At 37.6% G+C, this 15,826-nt stretch overlaps 2 long non-coding RNA genes across 2 annotated transcripts; one reads left to right on the plus strand and one right to left on the minus strand.

Moving 5' to 3' along the window:
• Positions 1–1,424: 1,424 nt before the first annotated feature.
• LOC135729659 (uncharacterized) lies at positions 1,425–13,447 on the minus strand. The gene is made up of 3 exons (XR_010525731.2): positions 13,319–13,447; positions 12,978–13,013; positions 1,425–1,555 (listed from the first exon to the last, which is right to left on the minus strand). It is a non-coding gene; the product is annotated as an uncharacterized lncRNA (long non-coding RNA).
• On the plus strand, positions 1,554–15,148 carry LOC135729637 (uncharacterized). Its single transcript, XR_010525724.2, has 6 exons — positions 1,554–2,218; positions 2,726–2,797; positions 2,954–3,013; positions 4,773–4,811; positions 13,249–13,441; positions 15,032–15,148. It is a non-coding gene; the product is annotated as an uncharacterized lncRNA (long non-coding RNA).
• Positions 15,149–15,826: the final 678 nt, after the last annotated feature.

Below are 15,826 nucleotides of genomic sequence, written 5' to 3' on the forward strand. Positions count from 1 at the left end.
ATTCATCAGACTTACGCTGCATCCTGTATCAATTTCAAAAACTACAGGTCTGTCCTCCACTTGTAATTCAACAGTAAAAGGCTTGACTTTTTTTCCTGACTCAGTTTTAACACATGCCAAAGTGAACGTTTCCTCTGCTTCATCACTGTCATAATTACTTTCACTGACATTAAATGCTTTATATGGCCGCATACTTTTTCCTCTCTTTTCGGTGACATCTCGTCCCCTCTGTTTACCTTTATTGCGACAGGCCCTGGCAATATGGCCAATTTTACCGCATACATAACATGTGTCCTTTTTAAATCTACATTCATTGGGCATGTGACTTTTTCCATGGCACCTGTAGCATGCTTTAGCTTCTTTTTGTTCACCTGGCTCCTCTCTTATTTCGTGACTTGGTTTCCTTGCCTTAAACCTGACGCTGTTACATGTTTGTATGTTGGATTTACTATGTAAATCTAGCACATTTTTGTTCGCTGCTTCGGAGGCTAATGCAATTTTAAAAGCAGTTTCAAATGTCAGATTGGGCTCTGAAAGCAATCGTCTTTGAACTCGATCCTCCTCTATGCCACAAACAAGGCGGTCTCTCAGCATTTGATCTAATGTTGTGCCGTAATTACAATCTTGTGCTAATCGTCGTAACTCTGCCACATACTCAGTTACAGTCTCTGTTGGCTTCTTTGTTCTTGAATCAAATTTAAATCTCTGTACAATCTCACTTGGTTGTGGATTGAAATGATTCTTTAGCAATGTTATTAACTCTTGATAAGTCTTTTCACTTGGTTTAATTGGACTGAGGAGATTTCTCATTGTACTATAAGTTTGCGGTCCCACCACACTTATAAGAATAGCTCTTTGCTTACCCTCGTCCTCGATTTCATTAGCCACGAAAAATTGCTCCAGTATTTCTGAATACTCTTCCCAAGTTTGAGCCTTTGCATCAAATGCTGCTAGTGAGCCAATCGTTCCTGTAGCCATGGTTAATCTTCTACCTGTGTTTTAGACTCTTTTTCTCCTCTTCAAGTAGTTATCATCCTTTTGCTCTTTCAAATGTCGTTTCTCCTCTCGGGATTAAACTTCATCCTCGTCGCCAAAATGTAGTATCTTCCAGTAAAGAATCACCAACCAAGAGATGCTGCATATCAAAGCTTACACTTTACTGAGGCGTTGGAGTTACACACAAGACAAACAATTCACAACGTGCTTCATATTGCACTCTACTTCGAACACACCATGAAGTACATCACCTATATATATATAAACCAACACTGACCCCTAGTGGATACTCCAGGATACTACAACATTTGAAATCTGCATAAAGGCAATATACACACAAATGTGGTGGCAGATTTTTTTAATCTTTATTTTGACAAAATGATCTATTTACAAAAATTGACAACATATTTTTAAACAGATATTTGGTTGCTGGCAGGTGGCAATGTTGTAATAGAATAAGACTTAATATTTGGAGAAGGGTTTGCAGACATTATTGTCAGTCCTAGTTGCAATAAAGGCAATGGAAGCTCCTTTGTGTCATCACCTTGTCATCATCAACCTGGAAAAAAGCCACCCTGTTAGTTACAGTGCATTATCATGAAAAAAATATGCATTAATTGCAATCTTGCATATCCAAGGAACACAGAATTATTTGATGGCTCTGCTGTGCAAATAAGGGGTATATTGATCCGCATTTAACCAATCCCAGTGAGCCTGCGCAAGCACACACGCACGCAGGCACACACGCGCACACACTCCTCTTTTTTTCTAGGCGGTTCCAATCTGTTCTGTGTATTCATCTTTTTTTTACAGTCTGTCGTATTCATTCATCCAGATCATCCAGTCAAAAGGCTTTTTCGACTTCATACGGTGCCAAAAGAACTGACAGGCTGACGATGACGTCAAAGTATCGCGAAAGCGATTCGAGGAGTCTGCTTTCAAATCGCTCTCGCGGAACTTTGACGTCTGTCAGTTGATCTGGTTTAATGTGATTCGCGCTCTTTATCCGTTGCAACTTGCTGTCTGAGGTAAATAAGACGAGAAAGTTGAACCTTGCTCATTAAATGGATAAAAGAAAACCATGTAAGAGTTGGTTTGGATAAATATGCGAAGGACAATAAATGTTAAGTGACCCAAAGACGGTTGGTCTTGTGGACAACGAGGAACAAACCGCCTAAAGGCGGTTGGACAGCGTTTCCAGCACAAATACTCAACGTGAACGGTAAGTGAATTTCATTTAATTCGTTTATTTAACTTTTATAGGTTTTAAGTCGCCTCATGGTAAACATGTTTATTTGATAAGTCATGTTTATCATGCTACGCAGACTGCTATTTTTAAATGTTGAGCTAACATAAATGGGAAATATAACAAAACGCGCCTCATGCCTTAAACTGAACTCAGACCAGCGCTTGCACAGCAGTCTGATAGGACCGATCTCCGAATTGATACACGTGATAAAACCACAACCTGTGAGTAAAGTTGTAAAAAAACAATGTCGTTTGATAGCAAAAATATCTACAACAATGTATTTTTGAGGTGATTCCTTACTGACAGGAAAGTTCATCTGACAGAAATAGGTTTAAGTTAATCAGCTAACTTATTTTTAACAAATAAATGTCCTTTATTAAAAAGGAAAGTCTATAAATATTTTGATGCTTTCATTTATGTTATTATTTTATACTCTGCAAGATACTGTTGTATAATCACTTTTGCTTTACTTCAATACAGAGAGCCTTGGGTAAAAAAAAGGCAGAGTACCAGTGGTTAAAGACACACAAAATGTGGACATCAAAACAAATGGTATGTTATGCTATAATTGAGAGATATTGTCCTTCAAATCAAATATTTAATACATTTCCTTTGTCATGCTCTCATTTTGTCTCTTTTCTTATATCTTTTCATATATTACTCTCATGTGTCCTCTGTCCTTTTAAATGTGCTTTGGTGTTTTGTAAGGCTACATTTGCTCGTGAGGAAGATGATAACGAAGAGGATGAGACTCCTTCAAACCATAAGGTGAATATGCAACCCGGTATCACCCCAAATTAGGTACGTTTACATGCAACCAAATAATCCGTTTGTAATCATATTGATGGCTCAATCGTATTGAAAAGTCGTCATGTAAACACCTTAATCAATATGATTGAGGACGATCGGATGCAAATTGGATCGTATTGAAGTGGTGTACTCCGATCTGTGATCCGATCAGCAGGAGAAAAGTATGCATGTAAACGCGTGAATCATAGTATTTTCTAAATCGGATGCAAAAATACATTGTGCACATGCGCTGAACATTTGTGCTCCAAGTTCACGTATTATATTTACCTCTTATATCACATGATTCTCGTCACAGAAACATGCAACAACAAGATAATGCATCACGTAACGTTAATAGGGTCACACGCTGTGCACCCAATGTACTAAATTCTGCAGCGTTTATGTGTACTTTTAAAACATTAGGCTACTTAAAGTAATTAATATAGCGTTGTGCCTTTTAAAATGTGTGTTTTCATTACCTATATCTGAAAACTTCTTAAGAACAACTTTCTAACTCAGTTTTAACTTTTATCCAGAGATAAAGCGTGAACTCGACGAGAGATGCTGTCCGCAGCGTAGCGTGGCCAAGTCCTCTGCTTTTTTTCGAGTTTAGATTTGGGCTACTGTTTAAACTGTTTCCAGCAGTTGTTTTTTCTGCGGGTTAAAGATTAAATTATTTCGTTGCTTAGTTCTTGGTATTTGGGCTGTGAATAGTCAGTGGGCTTTTGGGCTAGTTTTGAACATCCATTCGGATGGTTTTGATATGCGAGTCTGGCAACGCTGGCGGTGTGCTTGTGCAGACTGTCGGTTCGGATTCTATATAATGTACATGTAAACGAACATTTAAATCAGATTGCAGTGTTTAGGGTGCATGTAAACTGTATCGTCGTAACTTTCAATCGTATTAAATTCAGTCGGATTGACAAAATTTTGTGCATGTAAACAGAGCCATTGTGTAATAGACAGTTTGGTCCACTAGAGCACGGTTTTTTCAAACTGGGGTCCCTCAGGTTGTGGTCTAATGTACGTTAACACTGCTGCCGACTTGAGCTTCCAAAAAAGCTCAGGCCGCCTGGTCAAGGACATTTGTCAATAAGTACGCGGAAGCTTGTTGAAGCTTTGGCCGCTCTGAAGTCTTTGTCACCATGAAATGTTTCTTCGGAATCAGAAAGCGAAGAATGTCTAGGCTATATTCCGATTGGTTGCTGGTGTTTTGCTGCTGCTTGCCGCTGAACCCCGTCATACCTCATTACCATAAAGTTGAGCTTCTTTCAACTTTTTGATTGATGCTCTGGTCGCTCAAAACGCGACGCCGATGGATTTGACGCTCCTTGCAGCTGATAGAAGTCAGCTTTCATTGTAAATGAATGACTTCCGGTAACTTTGGAAGCTCAAGTCGGCGGCGGTGTGAACGTACAGTAAGAGATTCCCCAGCAAATTTCAAGGGAAAAGACAAATCAAAAATGGTAAACGTATACACAGTAGTAGCAAAGTATTTGAGTTTGTAAAAAAATTGCTGAAAACATAATTACAATGTTTCTTTACAAAATATGGATAAAAACTTTAGGAAACGGGTCTCTCGCTAAAACTTTATCATATGGGGTACTAGCTATCATACCATTAAAAAACTCCTGCACTAGCAATACCTGGGTTTGTAAACAGCTGATAGATGTGCAATTTTTCATAATCATTATTTAAAATACTGCTGACCTCAACACTCCATACACTTCTTTTTCAGATAGTGGATGATTCACACTCAACTGCAAAGCAATGAAAGGTAAGCCAAATAAAACAGAACCTGTTTTGTTTACATTCACTTGCTTAAAGGGATAGTTCACCCAAAAATAAAATTAGGGAAATTGACCCACTCTCCTGTTGTTACAAACTTGCATCATTTATTTGTGCTGATGAACACAAAGGAAGATATTTTGAGTAATGTTTGTAACCAAACTGATCAGAGGCCCCATTGACTTCTAGTATTCTTTTTCCTATTATGGAAGTCAATGGGGCCTCTGATCAGTTTGGTTACAAACATTACTCAAAATATCTTCCTTTGTGTTCATCAGAACAAAGAAATGTATCCAGGTTTGTAACAACATTAAAGTGAGTAAATTATGACCATTTTGGGGGGAACTATCCCTTTAAAGGTCACGTTCTTCCTGATCCCATTTTTTAAACCCTAGTTAGTGTGTAATGTTGCTATCATATCATAAATAATACCTGTAAAGTGGTAAAGCTCAAAGTTCACTGCCAAGCGAGATATTTTATTTAACAGAAGTCCTCTTTCAAAGCCTACAGCGAACGGCCCGTTTGGACTACAACCCTCTACTTCCTGATTTCATGACATCACTAAAACAGTTTTTTGACTAACCTCCGCCCACAGGATTACACCAAAAAAGGGGGCGTGGTCTTTTCGCGCTCCCTCGGAGAAGAGTTGTGTTTAAAAGGGGGCGTGGTCTTTTCGCGCTCCCTCTGAGAAGAGGGAGAGTTGTGTTTGTAGAGTGTGTTTGTCAGCATGGCGGCGAGACGATGTTATTTTCATCCCGGAGTCAATTCACCTTTGTTTGGCCTTCCCAGGGACGCTGTACTTAGAGATCAATGGCTACAATTTATGTTTAACTCGGTTCCAGAAAATTATAATCCACATGTGAAACTATGTGCAGCACATTTTGCTGAGGACAGCTTCCTCAATCTCAATCAGTTTAATGCCGGATTCGCACAAAGATTAATCTTGAAAGATGGAGCGATCCCCTCGTTGTCTGGAGAAGACGTTGATTATGGACCACAACCGGTAAGTGTGTTTTAATGTTTGAGTTGGTGCGTTCAACAGTTTCTGTAACTCATTACACAAAGGGCAACGCTCTTTAGCTTTGTTAACTTAACTAACTTGGATGGTAATTGAAACTAATCCGACAAACTTTTTAAAAAAGTTTAGTAATTAAACCAGAGACAGCATCGATTGTTGGTGTTTGTAATGATCAGTGTAAATGATTTGTTGATTATATTGTTTACTGTTTAACCACATGCTCGTTTAGCTACAGCCACGCGAATCATTGTTCTATGTTTATGTAACGTTACTTACTATAGTAAAGCCATGTTTGTTTACTAATTGCGAAGCTATTGTGCTACAGTATTCATATATACGCAAATCAACTGTTTCGATAAAACGATAAGGACAGTTCGATAAGTGATCGATAATGTTTACGCACTGTGCGTAATGTTGCGCGAGCACTTCCGGATGCGGCACGCGCTCTTGGTTTACGATCACAGTGTCAGTTAGAGTTGAAGGAGTGGAAGATGAGGCAAGTTATTCATTTATTAGTAGAGACCTATGATTTTCGCCATGCGGATGACACGGACGGAATCACGGAATCCAAATGCGCGGAAACATTTTCTTGTGTGTTATGTTGGACGCGCAAACAGGGTTCGTCAAACACAGCAGACACATTAGGTGCAGTATACTGTACTTTCATTCAGCGTCCGCCTTGCACACACACACATCGGCACAGCTTTAAAAGTATATTTACAGGACATTCACAAATTCAGGAAACTGAGGAAAAGCAGCAGATCCAACACTGCAGTGAATATAGTGTTTGCGTATGTGCGCTCCCACAGCAACGTGACACTCTTGACATCCATTTATCAGCGTGTATAGCTCGTATATGTATAACACACGCATGATCACTGAACTAAGTTTTCTTTTTTGTTTAAGTGAACATAAACAGCTGTTACTCAGTATATTGAAACTTAAATCAGTCTGTCTTGGGTCTTAAAGTGACAGTGGTCTGCTGCTTTTGTGTCAGAAATGTGTTGATTTCATAACAAATAGATTTACATTTAATACAATACAGATGCATTAAAACAAGATTTTAGTATTTGTATTTGTCATGTTCTGAATAAAAAGTAGTTCAAAACCATTATTAACTGTCTGGTTTTTACAATTTTCATTCAGGAGCAAAAATCTGCCTTTAAATTTGACAGGAGTAAAGATTTGTTATTTATCATGATAATTATCGATATCGACTGATATGGAAAACATTTTCTCGAAATTTTTTTGGGTCATATCGCCCAGCCCTACGCAAATGTGATAAATAGTAACAAACACTGTATTTCCACAGTGTTTGATGTAATAATTTATTCAAGGACTATGTTAGTAAATTAAATTATAGAGAATGCATGCTTTATTTTGTGTCTTTTGCGTTGTTTCCTTTGTATTCTGATAAATGTAAATTGAATGTCATGACTGTTGAACATGGAAAATGTATACATTGGTATTACTTTATAATTAAATACACATTTGACATATTTGTTACAGAGTTCATCTCAGCAGGGACCAAGTTCCCAAGAGCTTCATACAACATCTTCAATTCATGAAGCTGGATGTCAGACAGACTATGCAGACACAGAAACAGTGGCCATACAGATATCACCAAAGATGCGATCAGTGGGCACACAACTTTCTGTTGGTACACTGAGGGATGTCCACATAAGAAGCAAAGGTATTTGTTTGGACTATGTTTAAATAGAGAGAAATTGTATGTAATTGCATGAAAGACTGTTTTGAATAATAACATATAATTATTACATTTAAATCATAATTTAATTATTAAAACTTTTTTTTGCCTCGTAGGCATTCAGGCAACAGTTTCCAGTCAGGATGTTGGCACTGAAACAATACTCATGTTGCCAGATACCCAGCTGTCTTCAACACCAGTACGTGGCTCAATCTTCAGGCCAAGCAAGAGACTTCGTCTGGAGTTAGAGGAGGAAGATGAAGAGGAAGAAACAGAATCTGAGATACATGTAGAGCCACATGATTCAACCTTTCATCCTGAGTCTTTCACTCAGGAATCAGAATTGTCGTAAGTTGTAAATAGTATTTGATTAATTTTGACAGTAGTTAATGATTATTTTTGTTACCTAATAATAATATTTGACATATATAAATGTCTTTTTTATTGTTTTAGAATAGATCCTGTGTCCAACTACAGTGAGAAGAAGTACATTGTTTATGAAAGCTGCCTTAGAGAGATTTTTGAGGCATGTCCAGTTTGTAAGGCGAAATGTGATGTCCAACAAAGACAAATGGGTACTTTTGTTGCATTCACCCAGCTTTGTGAAAAATGTCAGCATTACAGACGGTGGCAGAGTCAGCCCATTGTAGGGAGTACCCCATTGGGGAACCTGCAATTGTGTGCTGCTACATATTTTATGGGAGGGTCCTTTTCAAAACTACTCAAGGTATTCCATTATTTATTGTACTTGATTTAATACTACATTTAATGCTATTAGTAGGCAAGTTTTCTAAATGTTTTCTAAATGTTATTTTCATAGATTTTTAAGGCCATGCAGCTACAAACTGTCCAATATGGTACCTTCCGGAGACACGCAAGACAGTTTTTAGAGCCTGCCATCATCCACAAGTGGAACAGAGATCAGCAACATGTTGTTCAGCAGTTGAAAGAGAGGGGAAAACTTGCAGTAGCAGGAGATATGCGTGCTGACTCACCAGGTAGATGTAGAGAACGAAATGTGTATATATACTGCTTATTTAATAGTTTAACATAATATTTATAGTGCTGAAGTTCTCAACAATGTTATGCCTATAATTACTGTTTTGTTTACATAGGGCACTCTGCAAAATTTGGGAGTTACACATTGATGGATATGGAAACCAACTCAATTGTGGATCTTCAACTAATTCAGGTCAATAAATTAATAAAATGTTTTAAACTTGTTACTTTTTAAATATGTTAACATTTATATATTCATATTCACATTCTGTGTGCCTATTGACAGAGCAACGAGGTAGGTGGTAGTTACCACATGGAAAAGGAGGGTTTAAAACGATGTCTGGATAAGCTGGAATCCTGTGGTTTGGTGGTTGACTACATAGTCACTGATCGCCATCCACAGATACAAAAGTACCTGAGGGAACGCAACATCACTCAGTACTATGATGTGTGGCACTTTGAGAAAGGTAAAAATCTATCTATTTTTCTTAACTGGTGTTTACAGTTTTATTACTATCCATCAATAAATATTTCACTTCTGTTTATCTTTTCATAGCTTTGTCTAAGAAACATCTGAAGCTTTCACAAAGTAAGGACTGTGAGGTGCTGAAGAAATGGTTGAAAAGCATCAGAAATCATCTCTACTGGAGTGCGTCTACATCTGTTTCGGGACCAGAAAAGGTGGCAAAGTGGACATCACTTCTTAATCACATGCAGAACATCCATGTTCATGACAACCCCCTGTTTCCTAAATGTGAACACCAAGAAAAGACTTCAAGGGATGACAAAAAATGGTTTGAAAAAGGTATGTCTACATAGAGGGTAAATTCTGTACTGTTAAAATGCAAAAAAAGAAGGTGTGATGTGTGTGTTGTTTACAGGGTCAGTGACACTCGGCAAAGTGGAGAAAATAACGTGCAACAAGAGAGTTCTCAAGGACTTCGAGAAACTCAGCCATCACTTCCAGACGTCGACACTGGAGGCTTTCCACAGCGTGGTTATACGTTTTGCCCCCAAAAATGTAGTTTTCTTTTATATAGGAATGTTGTGCAGGTAATATTGTTTATGACATCAAAAATAATGTGAAGTTTATTATATTATTTATTACGGTCAACTAATGATTACATTTAACTTTTTCTTCAATTATTGCAGGTTGTATCTCGCAGCCATGTACTACAATGAGAATGCCCACCGTCCGCAGGCAACAACAACACAAGGACAGGCTGTTTTCAAAATCGCTTTTCCAAAGTCAAAACAAGGGGAATGCACAGCCAAACCTGTTAAAACAGACCCAACATTTAGTTAGTTCTAAAATTTTATTAATAAAATGTAACACAACAAAATTATTACTTTAATACAACAGATTTTAGCAAACTGTAACAACACTAAGGTAACATGCACAACATTGCTTTTAAAAGTACTGACTAAAAACATGTTTTACATTCGTCTTTCAGACTATGTCGATGACCTGATGAGTCTTCTACTACACAAAGTCATTGTGGACCCAACACCATATGTAGAAGAACTACATCAGATCACCATTCCACCTCCGCTATCATCACATTTTGAAAAACCCTCCAAGGAAGATGTCATTGCCCGCCATGTGTCTCGGTTTAGTCGAGGGGTGGCCGAAACCCAACGTACTGTCCAGTTGGATCAGGAAACTGCTGGCGGATCCGGCGAACAACACAAGACGGGATGACGACCCTCATATGTCGTCCTAAGTAGCCCCAGCACCAGCTGACAAAGCTGCGATATGCCACGTAACGGAAACGCCTATGCCATTGAATCAAAGACAAAGAAAACAAATGGTTCATTAAAATCATGTGTATACAATGGCATTATGTTTATAAAAATACATTGTTTAAAACATTTTTCTTTTTTTATTTCTTATATAACTAAAGTTATTTTACATTGTTTAATATTATTATATTTAATAAAAACATACTCTTCTTCAGTTCTTCGCCTCACTCGTCCGTAGTCAGCTCTGTAAATATTATTTATGTTTTGTAAGGTATATGGGTTTAAGCAGTTTACTTCAAAGCCCGGGTGATGAACCATACATGTAGGAGGGTCTGCAATCTGCATCATTCTTCGTTGAACCTATACATTGATGTGAGGCAGTAATAATTTAATGTGCAGTCACGTAACATTCAAATTTAAATACATAAATTATTGTAATGCATGGCAACGATTTCTTTTAGAAAACATGGCAGTTTTTAATGATGGTGAAAATAATATTCATGGTGAAAATAAAGTGTAGTTATATAAAGTTGTTTGGATTTCAAAAGAACTATACACAACAAAAAATTATTGAATTAGGAGGTGTTACAGTACTTTTTGTATTTCTTTGCAGCAGATGTTTTCAACCTCCATTGGCATTTTGTCACAGTTACCACATGTACACCTATAAAACACATATTACTAATCAAAACTCGTGCTCACGTGTAACTAAGGTAGGAATAAACAATGGGCTTATTTTAAAAATTCAACAACACCATCGTTAACGGACAAAACCATATGCCTCAAGCTTTTATAGCAATTTGTAAGATTAGCATTTAACCAATTCAAATTAACAGCCAAACGTAAAAGTATGACAACAACTAAATAAACAGCTTACCATTGTGAAACATCCTGCAAAAGTCGTGCTTGAACAGGTTCTAATCGATCCACTTCATCTATGTTCTCCGGGTCTGATTCCGGCTCAAATTGATAAGGTAATATTAAAGACATGTTTACAATAACACAGCGCATGCATCTCCGCGTTATGGTCAGAGGCGTGACCTTTCCGGGCAACGTGCGCTAAGCTGCTGTCGAATCAAAACACAGAAACCGCTGGCACAATCAGAACTCGTTACGTATTTCTGAAGGCGGGACTTCATAGAACAAGGAAGCCATCAGCCCGTTTTGAGGACAGTGAAAACAGCGGTATACAGATAAGTAAATTGTGTGAAAAATACACAGTTTTTAACACGCGAAACATTACCATATGTTAAATTGCACTACCATAAATACAATCAAAGCTCTAAAAACGCAGATGAAACGGAACCTTTAAATTTAGAGGTGCCCAAACTAGGGCCAATGACCTTTAATTTGGCATGTCATGCCACGTGAGATAAGGAAACATCATTGACGCAGATGTTCATATTTATAATTAAACAGTTTTTAAAATGTAATTTTTTTTTGTTTTATTTGTACATTACAAAAATGTAAATTGAAATTAAATGCAAGGAATTAAAATGAATACATTTATTTTTAATGTACATGGATACTTGAAGGTGTGCATCACGAAACTCAACGAACTCAGGTACCCTGCACTATAGGCTAATAATGGGGAGGTCGAGGGAGTGGCACACAGACAAAGGAAAATGTAAATGTAAAAATGATTGGCAAAATTATTTTCTCAATGATTGGCAAAATTATTTTCTCAGTTACCTTTGAAAATAAAACTGTATTAGTTATGCATAAACAGTAGTGCTGTGTTCAAAATATTGATACGAAGATACATCGTCATGAACGCCTGACGATGCGCGCATATATACCTCACCTTCCGTATCGATTCGGATGCACTTTTGAAGGTAGCATGACGAATCGCTGTTGATCGAAAATACGCATATGACTCGTGGAATATGTAGAGTTAAAGTTAAAGGGCACACGGGTCTGCACAACTTGCAAACTTCTATTAAATACAGTAGTATTAGGTTTGACTGCATGTGTATACATATATTCATAGATATAGAATAATTAAATGAGAGACAAATATAATGCTTAGAGTAAGGCACTATATTTGTAAATCTGCTTTAAAAAAAACTTTATTTAAGTATTACTTAAAGTATTTCTACGAATTACCCCAAAAGCTAATAAATGAATGTCAAACACACAACAGTTACAACACTGCTTATTCAATGTATAATAAACAGATAATAATAATAATAATGTAACTAAATTCTGAACAAAATGTAATTCAAAATATTATAGTATTGTGATGTGCATCGTATCGTGGCCTTGTATCTGGATATGTACCGTATCGGGAAATTGTTGGCAACAAAGTAATGTTTGCTTATTTATTTTTTAAATATTAGAAATGTATAAATTAGGAGAATCAGGGCAACTTTAATTTTAATATATAACACAGCAACATTTACTTTAAACTCTCGGCTCTTAGTCAGGTTGGATTTTTGGCCCTTGGTAGAAAAAAGTTTGGGCACCCCTGCTTTAATGTGCAAAAAAGTATATTTTAGACAGGCAGTAAAAGTTAAGAGAAAACAAAACACAATTCTTTGTTTGTCTCTTAGTTGTACTGAGCAAAATTAAAGAAGCATAGGTTTTGTTCTTATTACTTTCAGGGCAACAAAAGATTCTACAAAGTTCTCCAGGCCTTTAAGGGCAAAGTCCACCCTTACAAGAAAATTCTGTTGTCATTTACTCACCCTTATGTCGTTTCAATTCCATACACTTATGTTACTCTGTTGAACACAAAGAAAGGTATTTCTATAATACCTAGTAATATAAACAGATTGAAAGATGAACAGAATGTAAGGTTTTACTCACAATATTGAAGATTGACATAATGGTAAATTGGTAAATAATGTTTATTTTGGGGTCATCTGTCCCTTTAGTTGTTACACTATTGTATTTAAAATATTTTTCCAAGGTGGGCTGGCCTGTTAATATAGGATTATGTTTTTTTTATCTTTACAGAACACATCTGTCACTAAATTGAACCCAGTCACCTTGGATTATGCCCAAAAGTGTATTACAAGAAACTCACCAGAACTGTGATGGACTCCATTTCCACCTTAGAAAAAATGACAACATGCTCCGTCACAGGGAAAAAAGGGACCACTGGTGAACAAAGACAGAGTCCTGACAGAGAAAGTGAAGCTAGTAATAGGTAAGGATGTTACAATATTGTGAGTTTTGGGCAAATTATAGTTTACCAACTTGTTTACACAAATATTATTCTTTTTAACTATTACATTCCTATTCTAATGTTGCTTTTCCATTGCATAGTAGGGCTGTCACTTTTGAGAAAAATCAAATTCGAACGGTTTCGAATATCATGCAATGTATCCGAATATATTCAAATATCTAGCAACCCATGGCATTTTAAGAACCGGATGGTTTATTTATAGTTCGAATACGGATATTTCACGTCATGTTCGAATGCATATTCGAATATCGAATAAAAAGTGACAGCCCTATTGCATAGTACCCCACGGTTTGGTTTAGTTTGGGTCGGGTCTGCTTACTTTTTGGAGCTTTTCCATTGGGTGCTGTACATAGTACCCGATACTTTTTTTCGTACCACCTCGGTTGGGGTTCAAAGCGACCCGAGCTGATACCAAACGTGATGCGAAAACACTGTAGATCACTGATTGGTCTGAGAAAATCGCGTCATCCTATAATGTAGATTAGCTTTACCTGTGCTAGCTTGCGCTGTCTCGAGCAAACATGTTGTCATCTGTGCTCTGCTATATGTTCCCAAACTCCCTTTTAGCGATGAAAAACATCCACAAGTTGAGAATCAGGAACACCATAAAAGTTTTTTCCAAACTTGCAGTTTTTGGCAGAACATTCACATCGAGCACTTCAGCATTATATGCTTAAATGCAACTTCATTGAGGCTCAGCGGAGCACCGTCGACTGACGCCGCGGTGTTTGAACAGAAACTGTCATGTGAGACAGAGGTAACGTTAGTGATAAACGCGATGTGCAAACATCTATTTGTGGTGGCCAATTTTAATTTTGTGGCGGACTGAGAAAATAATAAATGTATGGAAATGTACAATGATGCTCTCACTTGTATGATGTCACAGTCTGCAGCGCAAATATAACGACACCCCTATAATCCCTCCCACTAGGAAGTGATACTAAACTCGATGGAAAAGCTAACCACGCCAAAGTGAGGTGAGCTGACCCGACCCAAACTAAACTAAACCGTGGGGTACTATGCAATGGAAAAGCGCCATAAGTGCAGAGTAAGATCATACACCAATACAAATAACAATACTTACTAGGGTTGGGTATGAAGAATCAGTTTCATTTTAGAACCGATTAAAACTTTAAAGAACCGGGGATTCGTTACGATGCACGCATTTTGATTCTTTTGATCGATTCCTGACTTTTCTCATGCATTCTCGCATGGTGAAACAGTAGTGAGCATTTTAGTGTTGTATCTACCTGTATATGCCAGGACCTGCGACAAGAACAGGTGTTTCATTATGCACATGCATAGTTCATCATAATCAATATTTAAAAGTTGTAATGCTAACCAAATGCTGCCATAACCACAAAAAATAAATAAACCCACACGATCATGGTTTCATAATCGATCGTCGATGCCACATTCGAGTGGCCATTCCTACAAAGACCATACAACTAAAAACAGCTAATCCTGAAATTCAAAAAGAAAAAGTAAATGCTATCGAGAGAGACTGATGCTTGTACTGCTCTAATCTTCTTTTTTTTAATCCTAAAACAGGGAGCCTGCTGGAAGAGAATCTGAGGACTGATGCACATATAACAATGGACATGCATAAAGACACATCTCTAACAATGGACATGCATAAAGACACATATCTCTCTCTCTCTCTCTCTCTCTCTCTCTGTGCGCATGCGTGTGCATCTGTTGAGCGAGCGTAAGTTGTGAGGAGTGTGTGGTGAGTGAACTGTTTATCTATTCTTCTCCCTTTGCTGTTTTTTCTGGTCTTTTTACTAAATTTGTTTAGTATTTTCGTTTGTTGTTGTTGGGCCGCGTGCTATCCACTTTGTTGTGAAAGCATGTCGGCCCCACGCGTGCAGGTTTTGAGTTCACTCACGCGGCGGAATGCAGTTAAAGTCGGCGCCGCGGTGAGTGTAGAGGAATGTTGTCTTGCCATTGGTGAGGTAGTGGGGCATGAGAGCGTGCTCTCCGCCTCCAGAATGAATAGTGCCATGGTGGTGTTTCTTGATAGCGTAGACAAAGTCAATGAAGTAGTTGAACACGGAATAGTTATTGATGGTGACTTTGTTTCTGTTCTTCCTCTTTCATCGCCAGCTAAGAGAGTCACTTTGTCAAATGTCCCACCGTTTGTAAGTGATGAAATTTTGACACTAGCTTTATCCCGATATGGTAAATTGGTATCTCCGATTAAAAAGATCCCAATCAATAGTGGATCGCCCCTGCTGAAACATATTGTTTCGTTTAGGCGTTTCGCGTACATGATTGTTCAGGATGATGTTGAGCTAGATATGACACTACATTTTCGTATTGACAATTTTGAATACGTTATTTTTG

This window comes from Paramisgurnus dabryanus, chromosome 24 (assembly GCF_030506205.2).
Source record: "Paramisgurnus dabryanus chromosome 24, PD_genome_1.1, whole genome shotgun sequence".
Classification (NCBI taxonomy): Eukaryota; Metazoa; Chordata; class Actinopteri; order Cypriniformes; family Cobitidae; genus Paramisgurnus; species Paramisgurnus dabryanus.